The 15,996-nt window shown below is 41.0% G+C and overlaps 1 protein-coding gene across 4 annotated transcripts in view; it reads left to right on the top strand.

Annotated features, from left to right (window-relative positions):
- LOC116852062 (protein-tyrosine sulfotransferase) overlaps positions 1–15,996 on the top strand; it is a 109,715-nt gene that overhangs the window by 16,363 nt on the left and 77,356 nt on the right. The gene's annotated exons all lie outside the window — the stretch shown is intronic.

Raw genomic sequence — 15,996 nt, 5'->3', positions numbered from 1 at the left:
AGAGAGAGAGAGAGAGAGAGAGAGAGAGAGAGAGAACAGCGTCGCGTCGATAATCGCGAGAAGCGACCAGCGAATCGATACTGTTAGCGTACGCGTCGCCGTGTGTATATACGTCACGCGCAGGAAATAGACTTCTCGGCGGTCTCACTATAAATTGTCATAATCACGTACAACTATCACTCCCCCGCGTGTACCGAACACATTACAGTCGTGCGGGCTGATTTATAGCCGGCACGGAAAACCGGCGTGGTATACGCGAAACAGAACTTTACTTTAGGGGTAAAAAATACATATATATACATATATATACATATATATATATACATATATATATATACATATATATATTTTTATATATACATACTCGGTTATGTTAACATGCGCCATTCTCGGTTTCGCCATTATTTATGAATACGCACACGTGGTACCTCGCGAAAAATGCCTTGACTGCGGCAAAAATCCGAGTTTGACCGTGCAAATTGGCCGAAGAATTCACAGACAAAATTTATATCCTTAATTTTGTGCGACGCACTGCCCCCTCCCTTAGTCCCTATTGTTGGAGTAACGCGGAACATGCGAATGGTTCGCGCACGGCGAGGCAATTCCCAGTTATTTACATCATCTTGAAATCCAGCCGGCCGAGAATGCGGACGATATTTTCTCAACTGATGGCTGCAAATCGTCCGCATATTTCCCTTATTCTCCTCTGCCTCCTCCCGTATGAATTTCCGTTTCTGCCGAGACGCGGCAGCCGCGCGATGAACGCTCCTTTACTCTTCCTTTCCTTGCTTACTCAGACGACTACCTATGCATTTTTTATTCACTTGTCTCCTGGAGCATCGTGCCGTTCAATTTTTCGTGACTCGCATGACGTCGTCTCTGTCCACCCACTCGAGCGATTAAACTCGATTTTCGCGAGCCTGCGTACGACTGGAAACGCGCCCGGATCAGAGTTAGCTTTCGGTCAGAGGGGTTGGCTGCGACGTCATTAATCGCTCCCGCAGCGATCCAAGCCCGCTTCGGCCGAAAACGCTAATAATAATACTGGCCGGCCAATGCAAATTCGATAATCGCGCTCGCCCGTTCGTTCGCTCGCTCGCTCGTGCATCCGGCAATTCCGTTTCCTCGTTTGGCCGCTCGTTCGCGTCTAATCCAATCGCAAACCCCTCGTCGCACCGCAGCCGATCCCTTCTCGACCCGCGTTTGACCCTTTTACCGAGAGGCAATTTGTTGGATTACCGGCTCTCGTACATAGATCAGACTGATGTTTTCCCTACCTCGCTTTGGGATTCGCACGCGCATGCGACGATTTTCCTTTTTTCTGCTTCGTCCGAGGCGATGTTCGCAACGTTAGTTTTGCTTTCGGGACAACCTGTGGAGGAACCATAAGAAGCGCTCGCGTCTCCGACTGCTACGAGCTGCGGCGAATTCGCGGCAATCGGAAATCTTCCGACGCGACATCGGGGTAGCTGTGAGAGGAGATGCCGACGCGAAACTATCAATCATCTCGTGTTCCCGGACGTTGAACGAACGTCATGGGGCTGGCGGCAACGCGTCGGGGCACGGCTGAAATTCGAGATATCAGGCTCTCGCATCTACTCCCGCGATGCAGTCTACGTCTCGGTGCGCGAGCAGAATTCAGACGGGTTTCGCGAGAAGTTGAAACGGTGGGAGGGGCGACTTCCGCTGCATTTAACATAACAGACAAATACATTGCGAAATCACGATTGGCACGCGAACGAATGAGCGAGAGACGGATGCAGAGGCGTGTTTTCTTCTAAACTTTCGCATTTTCTGAACGTCCCGGAAACGCGAAAAGAGAAGGAGGCATTTCAGCGATTATTAGCATTCGCTCTTATACAAGATACGCATTTATGAAGCAATTCGGGAAGCATTTTCATACGCGCTTTACGCGGCGCAATTCTCCATATAATCCACGTAGTTCGCGTACTTTACATAATCTGCGCGCGAAAAGGTCGACGCAAACATCACATGTCTGCGTGTGGAAACCCGCGTTGGCGTGTAATCCTGCAGGATACACGGCAGAGCGCGGTTTTAGACACGCAGTCCCCTTTGTTTCACCGGTACAAAAGATGCGACATGCCGACAAGGTCATACAGCGTGTTTTTTGCGAGACCGATGTATAAAACGCCGGCGGTGGTATAGCGACAGCAACCAGGTCTCGGCAGTTACGTCGTCGCGATTACGATAAAGCGGATAAAATTTCTGAGCGACACGGCGAGGTGAGTCGTCGCGCATCGTCGTCGAGACCGATCGCGCTTCCAGTTCGACTAGAGTTCCCCGGGTCAGAGTTAGAACATCGTCCGCCATTTGTGAACGAGAAGGAAGAGAGTAAACGAGGAGAAAATGCTTCGTTATTAAAAAAAAATCGTTATTTCAATCGTAAATTTGTATTAATAGTCTTTATTTTTTAAACTTGCCTCAGGTGATACTCAGATTTTAATTGAGAGATCTGTGGTAGAATCATGTAAAAAATAGAAGTGGAAAAAAATTTCCTGTCTATACAATCATGTGCAACGATTTGTCGAGTTGTCACACGTGATTGTATAGACAGAAAACTTCTTTCTATTTCTTTGCTATTATTTTAACGTAGTCCCACCACTGGATTTTTCAGTTGAACCACATACATAATATAGCATTATACTTGCAATCGCGATTCTATTAAAAAGCTCACATGTAACTCTAAGCTCAAATATAAGTGTCTCGCTTGAAGCAAGCAAACAACGACTATTAATATAAATCTTAGAATTCCTTTCTTACTCCCACTCGTGAGGATAAAATCAGGAATCATCATTGTCCTAAGGGAGAATTCGCATGTTGGCAAAAGAGCAGCAAAGCAGAAGCCGATGAAAACTTGCGCCGGTAGAAAAGCAGAAACTGTCGGCTTGACCATCGAGTGTATGAAGTTGGCACCCTATTTTTTGAAGTTTATAATTTTGAAAATTGTTCCAGATTGTTCTGACTTTGTATCACATTTCCAAAGTGATATTGCTTCATTCGAAACGGTTTTCGAATGAAACAAAAAAAATGATTTTTTGAGCTAGCACCCCGCTTTTCGAAAATCGAACATTCTGATACCGCAATAGATTGTTCTAGTTGTTCCAAACATTGTTCCAAAAGGACAAATCCGTAAGTTGAATTATAAGTCCAAAAAATGAAAAAATGTTTTTGATCTGGCACCCCATTTTTTGAAAATAAAGCATTCCGATACCGATATAGATTGTTCTAGTTGTTCCAAACATTGATCCAAAAGCACAAATCAATAAGTTTAATTATAAGCCCGAAAAATTAAAAAAAAGTTTTTTGACAAACAGTCTATCGGACCAAGAGTAAACTTATACTATCTTTCTTGTTCCAACCGAGATCTTTTTGTTCTGAGTTGTTCTAGGCTTAAGAATTATAGTTCTAGAGTATGAGATTCATAAGAGCATTCGTTCTCCGAAAATTCGTAAAAAAATCGATTTGACAGTACTCGACGTCAAGAGTAAACACATGCTTCCTTTGCAGAATGTTCGATTTTCGAAAAGTGGGGTGTCAGCTCAAAAAATCATTTTTTTTGTTTTATTCGAAAACCGTTTCGAATGAAGCAATATCACTTTGGAACAATGTGGTACAGAGTCAGAACAATCTGGAACAATTTTTAAAATTATAAATTTCAAAAAGTGGGGTGCCAACTTCATACACTCTTGACCATCGGCGCGTGTTCCGATCAGCTTCTGCCTTTCCACTTGTCTGCCGCGGTGCAAATTCTCCGTAACTCCGATTACAGGAACTCTAGGCTCGACGTTTGGCAAATACGCAAATTCGTAGGAGTTTGCGAGGCACGTGTTACCGTTCGAACTCCATAATTTTCTTGTAAATCGTCTAGCCGGCATCATTCGATTAACGGCGGAACGTCGCGTCGTCGTCGTTGCGCCGGTGCGCGGATGGAGCACGGATGAAATTGCGAAGGGCGTGTGCGACTGCCGGGCGCACGTAACTGCGTTGTTGACGGATGAATTTACCGTAACAGCGGTGGCGGCGGCGGCGGCGGCGATGACGACGGAGAGGACCGCCGCGCGGCACATTGTCGCGCATACCGCGCGTCGCCGTTCATCGTTTCATTCGGGGTCGTTAACCATCGTTAGCGGTCCCATCCGTTCTCCCTCGTCGACGCCGGCACGCGGCGCTCCGCAAAAACCGCGATACGCGCGCGACAAAACTGTCCCGGGGTGAAAACCGCAGTCCCGCCGCGCGCACGCCCGCGGCCGCCTGTTTCGTAACGCGTAATAGTAATTGCTGGACCGGCTGCACGGCCACTCCGGAACATTGCTCGCCGACTGTGCGCACCTGAGGGCAGGAAGGTTCCTTCGCGCGGAAAACGAAGGTAGAATTCGAGATCGTACTTGATGCTGTTATAATTTTAAAGCTTCGTCTGACACAAGCCAGGCGTCGTAACCGGACGAATAGTTCCGTTCTCAGCTCGGGTCAAATGTATGAACATGAATGGCTGAAATATAACAATGGTATAACAAAGGTTAGCTACCGCGATATTGAGTTGTGTGATAAGTAATTTTGTATTCCTTGGATTTGTTTTGTGCCGTTGTAATTCTATGGAACAATGCGTGTGCTTCTGATCTGTGACCTTCTGCCATCTTTCGCACGTACATTGCTTCATAAAATTGCAACATAAAAATACAAAACGCCCTGAAAATATAATCTTATCCTTAGAATTCTTTTATATACATGCAAAGAAATGATTTCAGCTAGTGATGTCAGCTAAATCTCAGTGATTCAAACTTAGCTAAAAGGTTAATCGTTTTACTGTCACTGCTAAGAGTTGGCTGCCACGGGTAAAATACATTCGCTGTGAGATACAAATTAACGGAAATTAGAAGCGCGTATTTGTTCGAGTAACTGGGAAGGTGGCAGCTATTTCCAGATATCTTATGCGCGTGAATCTCGAGCATTTGATTCTGTAAGGAGTTAACCTTATAGAGTTCGCACGCGTATTGATTAACTAATTTTCTTTCATTAATATCTCAATAACTATTGTGACAGAGGTGGTTTATACAAAATATACAGGATTTTTTCTATTCTCAATTTAATCAAGTTCTACCTGCATACGAGATCGAAATATTCGGAATAATGAATATGTAAAACACTAAGTTTTTTCTCTTCATAATCTCTTTTTTATCATTTTAATATTCATTCTTTATTTATTTTCATATTTTACATACTCTTTTCATTAAAGTTGTAGATGTACACAGAATGTCTGATATAACGCTTGTGTGCGGGTAAAGCTCATGAGATTGAAGAAAATAGTCCTCTATCATTTATAATCTCTCTATGATAATTACTTCTTTACTTTTATCCACAATAACTATATTAATTTTGTCTCTGTAGACGAAACGAAGAAAGGAGTCTATACAGTTCGATCGCGAATGAAAGAGGTCGCGTGTTGCTCGTGTTATTGTGTTTGCCGTGCTTCTTGATCGATCACGACACTCGACTCTTCCAAATGGGCAATGAATGAACAGTATAAACGCGCGTGGAAACGTGTGCCAAAAGAATGTCTTTTTATTCTATTCGCTACATCGATTTATTTACGAATTTCAGTCGTTTAAAGTCGTGACATCGACATCATATCTGAGCACAAAATTCGCGCACGTGCCATACCGGCTCTCGCGCCGGCGCGCTTGTTTCTATATGCAAGGTGAATGACCGCGTACTGTAGCGAACAAGTGGAGGGCTTATCTGAGCCGCGGAGTGGGGGTAGCGAGCCGGGCGGCGATATGAAATATCGTAACTGAAAATTTGTCCGATTAAAAATTATATTAAATAATACAATTATAAAAAATAATTCTTTTAAAATATCTATATATTGGATTATGTAGTGATTCTATATTTCTCATATAAAATGGGGTAATTCACTCAAAAATATAATTTTATCCTTTTTCTTGTATATGACTTCAAGAGGATTCTTCTAAAACAAAAAAGAAAATATTTTAAGCATGATATTCTTAGAATTTGAGAAATTTTGTCTTTTATCTACAACACAAATCTTAACAAAAATTTTCTTGTATAAGGATATTCTTTAAGTACAAATATTTCTTTTAACTCAAAAGAATAAAAAAGTTGGAATAATATCTAGTACATTTCTAGTTAATAGTCTACTTCATTAGAAGAGGAATTCTTTCAATAAAAGTTTTCACTTAGAACATGGAATTGTTACTTTATAACTAGAGTTCTATTTTTGAGTATTAGAATATTTTCTTTTTGATTTTAGAAGAATTTTCTTGAGATTATACACGCAGAAAAAAAATTAACTGCAAGAGCTAAAATACAGTTGTGACAACTAAGATATGTCATTGAAATAAGGATAACTAATGTCGTTGCTAAATATCAAAGCTAAATTTATTAACTATTTAAACTTCAACGCTCCGGCAAAACGTATTCGGTGTTAGGTACACTGAGAGAAAAATTATATTATAATTTTATATAATTCTTACGCCGTAAGAAATTGATCAACCGATTATTTTTAAAATAATCAACTGTGGTTGGTCAATTTATTACAGCTTAAAGATTAAAACAAGGTTGTGGACAAGGTTGTGGTTGTGATTATTACAAGAATAATCGATTATAATTGGTTAATTTGTTTACTGCTTGCGTCTTACTATCTGAGATTGGCAGTGGCCAATCTCATTGTAGATGGGCTTTTATAGTGCAAGGTAACTCTCCGTAAGTAGTAGTCGCGTTTTGCAATCCATTCACACGTCGCGTCGCGCTTATTCACGGCTCGTTGCAACGATAACGTCAGCCGATCGAAAACGCGGATCGATGTAATCGCTAATAACTCCACTCGTAGACGTCACAGCAACTTGAAACAAGGATCATTGGAAAGTGAAAATTATCGCGCTTCCTATAGACGTGAGATCGGTTCTGTGGAATAAGGAACAAACGGCATAATTATGTAAGTACGGAAGATATCGATTTTTATATTCGCGTCAAGTGGACGTTAATAATTGATCTATGTTAAAAACCAATGGGAAACTTTCGTTTGGATTTGCAATGCGAAGCGTTAGTTTTGCGTTTTTGACGAGTATAAAGTGCCGTTTAAAAGAAAAGCAAAATGATAATAATCGGGAGTTTCTACACTGAGAGAAAAATTATATCAAAGTCAAATATTTCCTTGATGGGTGCATCAACATGGGTCCATTAACATATTTACTTAAATCTACATTCTCTTTATTTAAACCAAATATTATTTATTTAAATCAAGTAAACAATATTTGATTTAAATAAAGAGAATGTAGATTTAAGTAAATATCTTATTGACACCTATCAAGCAAATATTTGTTGATTTTAATATAATTTTTCTCTCAGTGTACCTAACAGCGAATACATTTTGTCAGAGCGTTGAAGTTTAAATAGTTAATAAATTTAGCTTCGATATTTAGCAACGACATTAGTTATTCTTATTTTAATGACATATTTTAGTTGCCACAGCTGTATTTTAGCTCTTGCAGTTAATTATTTTCTGCGTGTACAACCTCAAGAGAATTCTTCTAAAATCAAAAAGAAAATATTCTAATACTCAAAAATAGAACTCTAGTTGCAAAGTAACATTTCCTGCAATTTTATGTTCTAAGTGAAAACTTTTATCGAAAAAATATTCCTCTTCTAATGAAGTAGACTATTAACTAGAAATGTACTAGATATTATTCCAACTTTTTTATTCTTTTGAGTTAAAAGAAATTTGTGTACTTAAAGAATGCCTTTATACTAGAAAATTTTTGTTAAGAACAATATTTATGTTGTTGATAAAAGACGAAAATTTTCAAACTCTAAGAATATCATGCTTAAAATATTTTCTTTTTTGTTTTAGAAGAATCTTCTTGAGGTCATATACAAAAGAAAGGATAAAATTATATTTTTGAGTGAATTATCCCATTTTATATGAGAAATATGGAATTACTACATAACCCAATATATAGATATTTAAAAAGAATTATTTTTTATAATAATTGTATTATTTAATTTAATTTTTAATCAGACAAATTTTCAGTTACGATATTTCATATCTTAACACAATATACGTGTGAAACTTGTGTCTCTCGTCTTTACAACGGAATACAGAATTCATATCTCATACCACAGTATTATCCCCAGATTCGTCTGGCAAGACGGCTATTTTAACTATTTTGATCTCAGCGCGCTCGGCGTGCTCCGTTACGACACTCTGAACTCGGGGGCGGCTCGCGGTGTCGTCTCGTTTGCGACCGTCTTGGAGGCGGTGGAGGTGGAGGCGGCAGTTCGCAATCATTGCTCCACAGATTGCGGCGGAAACGCAGACGTCTCTCGGTAATCTCGGGACACAGGACGTGTACTCGCGTCTGTCACGCCACGGGGGATCGTGAATGAGCACGAGTGAGAGTAGAGTATAAGTGCATGTACGAGAGATTTTGAGGAAAGTTCTCCGTCTACGAAAGAGGAGAGGCTTCTATCCTTCCGCTGCGGTCTGCGGCGTTCATAGTTAGCGTTTTCATACGGGCTATCTCACACGTTAAACGGTGTATAATGACGGACTCTTTGACGAATTTCACGTTCTCGGCCCTGGAAGGTTTCATTCGTCGCGGCCCCGTAATTTTCCGTCGTTAAACATCGTCGTAATTAAGCATCGGCTTAATGTGTCGCCCGGGCGAAATCCGCTTCGAATGAAACGACGAGTCGCGCTCGTCGTTTCGCAACGCCGGTTTGTAAATCAAAGGGACTCTCGGTATTTCTCGTTAATACTTTTGTCAAACTCTTCATTATGCCGTGCTGAGAAAGCTCCACATAAATTGTCTCCCGAATGTTTCTCAGTAATGCACATTTTCCTGAATTTATAACATGATCTTTCACAGCGATAACTCTTGTCGCTCGAAACTGTGGTAAATAATCAATAATTCTCTTCCATAAAAATAATGAATTGTTGCTCGCTCTGCGTTATTCGGTCGTTGCACTTTTTGAGCTCTCTCTCTCTCTCTCTCTCTCTCTCTCTCTCTCGTGCTGTTTTTCGTACTTTGGACCCAAGAGAATTATTCTGCACAGGGAATAAATTACTGCAGCGCCATAGCACTACATCGCGCGATAGAAGGTTCATATCACGAGCGGTTCGTTACCGACGAAATCAGATTGGCGGGCCAGGGGCGGGTCAGCAGGTGCTGGAATATTATGTCCTTTCATCCTTTGTCTAATGTTTGCCAGCCATCCACGGTGAGTCCCGAGAACGATCTGGCGGCGGTCCAACTTTGCCGTTCCCACAAACTGTAGTAGACCTTAGGATGTGGCCGGACCGTCGTCATTATCGTTTCAAACCGTTTCAAACCGTCGCCGGCGACGGGATTAGGGAGAGGACTCCGGAAATTCGTCGCTCGCGTGATCCATACTCAGCAAGGATCGCCGAGCATCTCCTTGGATCCGCGCGAAATTTGCCGCGATATTCTCTCGAGTCACGAACTTTGCGGAGTCTTTCTTGGAATCTTAACATCACTCTTTTCGCAAACCGTTCTCACTTTATACTTACGCGTGCTTTATTCGCCAGTCGCAAGAAAACTCGTAGAAGATAGTAATTTCAATAATTAATGATTAGTAGAGAGATTTTTTAATTAAAGGGACTTTATACTGACTCGCGTTTTTGCCCGTGCAGCAGAATTATACACTAATAGTTTTCGGGCTGAAAGCCGTTGCACGTTTTTTCCTCGTTGTCAGCAGATTTTGCTCCGCGACGGTCGCTGTTTTCTCGACTTATGAATATTCATAATGCACAAATGTCTGCGACACGACGCGTTCGCGCCGAAAATCCTAGGGAAGATGAAGGTACAAGGCACGTTGCACAATATGAAATTCGTTTAATTTTACCAGATAAAAATATGCATTTTCTAACCGGTTGTCCACAAAATACTTGACGTGAACACGCGCGCATTTAAACCGTCTACCGTCGCGAACGGAGAGGATACGGGGAACGATAACAGGGGAAAACATTCTTAAAGAGGATTTCTTCCTTGGTGTAACGTTCTCCTTTACGGTTGAGGCAAACGGCTCGTTAGAATAAAACGCAGAGCTCGACAAATAAAAAGAAGGAGACGCCACCGTGCAACAGTTAGATTTCGAAGATCTCATCCTTTATCGCTTCGAGCCGGCTCGAGAGAAAGATCGATTGTTCGATATAATACTTTAAGTTAGTTCCTACCGTTTTTATTTACATTTCGTTGCTCTTCACGTCGCCGACGAGGGGAGAAAATATGTCTTATAACTCTCGCGCCCGAGCGCAGACGGTACCTCCTCTCTCTCTCAGAACTTTTCTCCATAATTACCCTACGTTGTGGAAGTTGGGAAGCGCACTCAGATGTCTGCGCTTCGATACACATTCCCGCCAAGTCTCCCTCGGTACGAATAGTTTCCTTTCGATCATAAGACTCGAGATGTTCGTTGTGACGGTCGTTATTCTTATTTTATTCCAAAGTGATTTAACAGGCACTCGGAAAAGCGATTCCCCGATTGCATTGAGCGCTGTTAGATAAATTTTATTTCTGACACTTGAGAGAAGAGAGAGAGAGAATATCTCCTCTTCTCCTGCGTTTTTATACGTCCTCTATACCTTCTTCTTGCTTACGTGGCTAATCGCACGGTTAAATCGCTTTGCGTTCGCAAAAGAAGTGAAGCACTCGACGACACGTATGTCGTGATCTCTCTTCTCATCAACCGGACAACGCTTCGGCTGGAATACTCTGGGTATTCGAATACCCGATACCCCAGTTATTCGAGATAACTCCTCGGATCGGATAACACGACCAAATACCCGAGTAATACCTGAAATACCGGATACCCCAAGAGCGACGGCCGTTTCACCTAGGAAGTAAGAAAGGAAGGAAGGAAGGAAGCGAGGAGAGGAGCGGGCGAAATTCGAGGTCGAGGATTGGATCGCCATGAAGTCGGGAAATGGCTGGAGTGGCTAATTGGAATCCCGGTGTCGATAGTATTAGAGACACTCTCGTCGGTAACGCGATAAATTCCGCGAGAGCACGTCTCGCCTCGTCTCGTCTCGGATGGTTTAGCGGCTCTCTCGAGATCTGCTCGACCACCGTTTCGACAGTCCTTCACCTATTCCCCTTCGCCTTTCCGAAAGGACCACAACTACCAGCACCAAATGCTATCACCACAAAATACTGCTACTACTACCACCAATGCAACCACCGTGCCATCACCAACACCGCAACCACTATTACCACCACTTGACACACAGTTTGAAACGAATTTTTTTCCCCAACGCCGCGCCCTTTTCCCCTGTGAGCGCTCTTTTTTCCCTTCTCGGCTTTCTCCCGCTAAATTCAATTTCGCCGGTAGATCGATAAGTAATGAAGAGCGTGACGATGCGAAACCCGATCGAGCCGGAGCTGCTTCCGGTTAATGTCTCCCGTCGGAACTGCTGGAGATTCGTTACTTTGATACGCGTGGATTCTGGTTCCGAGTCGTCGATGTATAACATATCGCCCAAGCTCCACAGAGGGGCTCAATATATCGAACCGTTACCCATCGCATTCGCAATTTATACTGCGTAACGAACATGCGATTCTCGTTACTTTGCCCAAGTGCGTGACAATGATATGATATTTTAGTTTCGATTATCTTCACAATGATCATCAAATAAAGATACTATAATCAATGATATGACTGATGTACACGTAAAAAAAACTAACTTCCAGAGCTAAAAAATAGCTCTGGTAGATAAGATGTGTCATTGAAATAGGGACAGCTAATGTCGATACTACCGAAACTAAATTTATTCGCTGTTTAAACTTAGGCGCTACAGCGAGAAATATTAGCTGCTAGAAACAAATGACTGTAACAAATGATTTTAGTTGTGCGGCAAACTTCTTTGATATAAGAAATTTAGGAATAACTGCCATTTTCTTAGCTACTTGAAATAATGTGCATTTTTAATGTTACCTAATATATTTATATTTTATAGTGAATGCATTTTAGCTGTCATAGCCAATTCTTAGCAGTAACAGCTAAATGATTAGCCTTTTAACTAAGTTTGAATCAGCTACCGCGATTTAGCTGATATTACTAAATCATTTTCTTGCGTGTAAATATATGAAGAAGTGTTATTCGTGCAACCTGCTTTACTTGACTCGTACTGGCTTATAATTCAATATTTGTCTCAGTTCACTACCCTGTAGCAATTACACAGTAACATACAGCTAAGATACGAGTAAGATGCAGCTACGATTATTTTTAATAGCAACAATGATAATTTTATGCCGCAGTGAACGCTTCCTGTCCTCGAATTACGACGTTACCTTTTGATTTCTCTCTAATGGAACTCATTCATTCAGAAAGACCGGGTTTAATTGTAATTAACTTCAGCTAAAGTTCCAACAAATAAATAATTAAGTGCATTCAACGGGAGAATTTCTCCGTGCGCATAGTATCCTATCTTGCTGTTAGCAACAGCACGATGGGCACGTCAGAGTTGAACAGGTCGCTGCGAGAACAACGAGACCATAAACGGATGGACGCGAGAGATATCACGATGTCGAGTTTTTCCCAGTGAGTTTCCCAAAGCGAGAGACGCGTTCGCTCTCACGTGCGACTCCGATACCTGGAATCGAAAGCATCTCGTCGCCGTCGTAGTCGTCTCGTTTCCGTCGATCGATCCCGCGTCTGTTACCGGAATAGCAAGTATCTAACCGCGATTGCGTCGTGGGTTGCAGCGGCCGATAAATCCACGCCGAAAACCGTCGAGGTATTTTATCTTGCGACACGAACGAACGAAGGAACGCACGAGTTCATCCGCCGCGCTACGTCTTCGAACGCGCATAAACTCGCGATCGTTCTTATGCGATCGGGATCTTCGATCTTGAAGGAAGAGCTTCAAGTAAGTGAACTGTGCTCTGTTATCGTGCAAACGGGTGATCGCGACGCGAATTCCGCAAATTTGACTTCGAAGATCCGTGAGACGTGTAACGTTACGTAAAAATGCAAGAATTTGCTTCCGTGACGAATTAACGAGGAAAGTACAACTGACCGTTATTTTAACGGTATATCAAAATTATTTTAGTGTGTGAATCATCTTTAGACACAATGAAATTTGAATTAAAGTAAAAAATATATATAAAAATGTTTCTCCGTGACGAATGAACGACAAGGAAAATACAACTGATCGTTATTTTGACGTATTAAAGTCGTTATTTTAATATATGAATCATCTTTAGACCCGATAAAGTTTGAGCTAAAATAAAAAAATATACGTAAAAATATAAATATTTATTTCTGTGAGGAATTAACGACGAAAAAAATACAACAGATCGTTATTTTGATGCATCAAAGACGTTATTTTAACGTAAGAATCATTTTCAGACACGATGAAACTTGAGCAAAACTAATAAAATAATAGAACAAAAAGTACTAAAATGATTGTTATTAATAAAACAATCGCACCAACGTTTATGTAATGATCGTACAAATTTGTTTCGGAAATTTCTAGATTGTACATATCTGCGTACGCGTCCGATGAAATGATATTTGTATATCAACGGCGGATATTGTTACCAATTAATATCTCCATTGAAATTCTACGATCGACAACGCGGATAATGATAGTGATTTTCGCGCGCGGGTATTATAGTTTTGCTCGTTACTTTAATCAAATATCACGTGTCAACGCAAACGCACACGACCGTTTGTGTACACACATATTATGTACTATTAATCTAGTATATTTACCTTACCCTATATTCGATATGTTGGCAGTCTACTAACACTCGCAGACAAGATGACTTTATCGTTGGGTACTTAATCATTTCGATAAAAGCGTTGGCTTGAATATTGAAACGCAGGCCGCGCATCGCTCGACGGAAATAAAAATCGTGGCTCTTCGCGAATTTTTCAAACGCGAAACTCGATTTACATCGGTGGATCGCGCCGCGATTCGCATCGATCGAATCCATCGATGTTAACCGATGACATCCAATAATGGAATATTCGCTCGACAAAATTCGCGGTACGACAGGAAACTAAAGTTACGATCGGCGTGTGACCTCCTCTCAGCTATTCTCGGGCTACATTTTCAACGAAATTTAATCTGCGGCTTTGATTCTACAATATTTATTAAAAAAAAGTTTTATAAAGTTTTATAAAGTTTTATAAAATAATCTTTCTTTTTTCAATTTTAATGAATATTCTTCTTACTTAATTTTGAAAATATGTACGACTGTACATATATAAAATCGATGTTACGATAAATAATAATGCACGAGCTTTCTCACACTCTTATTTTTTTTGCGTGTTTCTTCGCGGAAAAATTCGATATTTCTGTACTGAGAGAAATATCTGGTGGCAACAACTATACGAGCGACAGTTATACGAATTTTGTATGTAGAATTGTAATGTATGTAGTTTATTATTATTAACTAAAGCTTTTTAATTGTAATAACTACAGAATAGTTAATCAAACTACATACATTAAATTTTATATACGAAGCCACTTATATAATTGCCATCAGTGTTTCTCTCTGACAAGGAAAGGTGTCTGATTCGGATACTCCTTTGATATATTATAAAATGTAGAAAAATAAGGCATTTTTTTATCGACGAAAAAACATGTCTGGAAGGTAAAATCAGGCTTCGAAGTTGCGGATATAATCGATTTATTTTATAATCTTCTATAGAAACCGTTATCCAGCTTGAATAAAACAAACGCCAAAATATTTCTTTTAATTAAGGTTATAATATATTTTATAAAAGATATTTTGTTAATTGTATGGAGGTATAAGTCGGTTATACTCTTAACTTTGGGGCCTGATTTCACCCTCTAAACATGTTTTTTACTGATAAAAAATACGTATGTCTTATTTTTTTATCCTCTATAACATATCAAAGAGTTATCCGAATGGGACAAGGTGAGTAACACATTATACAGCAGACATCGTGGTTTATATTAAATTTTAATGGAAACATTGGCCGTCATTTGAAGGTCAACGTGATGCGGGGCACCCTAAGTATCCCACATATATCCCCTACTTCGATACCTTTGTAGCACGTCAAGTTACATCGGTCACTCAAGGATGCTGTGCGGAGAGTGTCATTAAATTAATTAAACTCCCGGCTTCGGCGGGGCACGTCGCCTCGTAGTACAGAGGTGCGAGGATCGTTACATCGGGAACAGGAGTGTCCTGTCGGTCGGAGCGACGATATAACGAGGTTAATTAGTCCACCAGGGAGAGTGGGAGAATGGGGGAGGATGGGAGGATTGGTGGACGGGAGAGGGATGCCCGGCCGAAATCCTTCTATTAACGTCGTCAGCTGCGAGCGCCATTACCGTCGTACGACCGTGCCATAACTCGGATCGTCCACGTCCTTCGTGTGTTGACCCGTTCCGCGTACCTCGCAGTATCGCTAATTCGGCGATTAGTTTACTCGTCCTCCGAACGCCCGACCGACGACATCTCCGACCATCGACGCGTTCACGTGCATTTCCCATGCGATACCACGGAATATATCCTGCCACACGTTAGCTTGCCTCAATTCTTATTCGGTTGCTCTGTACTGTGTCGAAGGCACATGCAACTGGCAAAGAATGCAGCCAAGTTTAGCCTCACATTTTGCGGCATTCGAAATCTTAAATTACTTTTTTGATGAAATTGTAGCTATATTAGCGCTTCTGGCGGTCCATATTAATATTTTACATATTTTTTAGAGTACTAGTAAAGATTTTCAGGTAAAGCTTCCCTGCAACTCATGTAACAAATGTTGGTATTCATAATGTTGGTAATAAGTCTGCTGCAGACGCACTAAGGGTGATTTTTACTAGCTCCGATTAACTTAATCGTTGATTAATTCCGTTATGATCAGCAAATAGCTGTTGGCTAGTTACAACGAAATTAATCAACGATTAAGTTTATCGGAGCTTGGCAAGAGTCACGTATTATTTTATTGATAAAGACTTTC

This window comes from Odontomachus brunneus, unplaced genomic scaffold (assembly GCF_010583005.1).
Source record: "Odontomachus brunneus isolate Ranch 3 - 2012 unplaced genomic scaffold, Obru_v1 Obru_scaffold_200, whole genome shotgun sequence".
Taxonomy (NCBI): Eukaryota; Metazoa; Arthropoda; class Insecta; order Hymenoptera; family Formicidae; genus Odontomachus; species Odontomachus brunneus.
The sequence above is the reverse complement of the archived record's forward strand: the minus strand, read 5'-3'. Positions and strand labels throughout refer to the sequence as shown.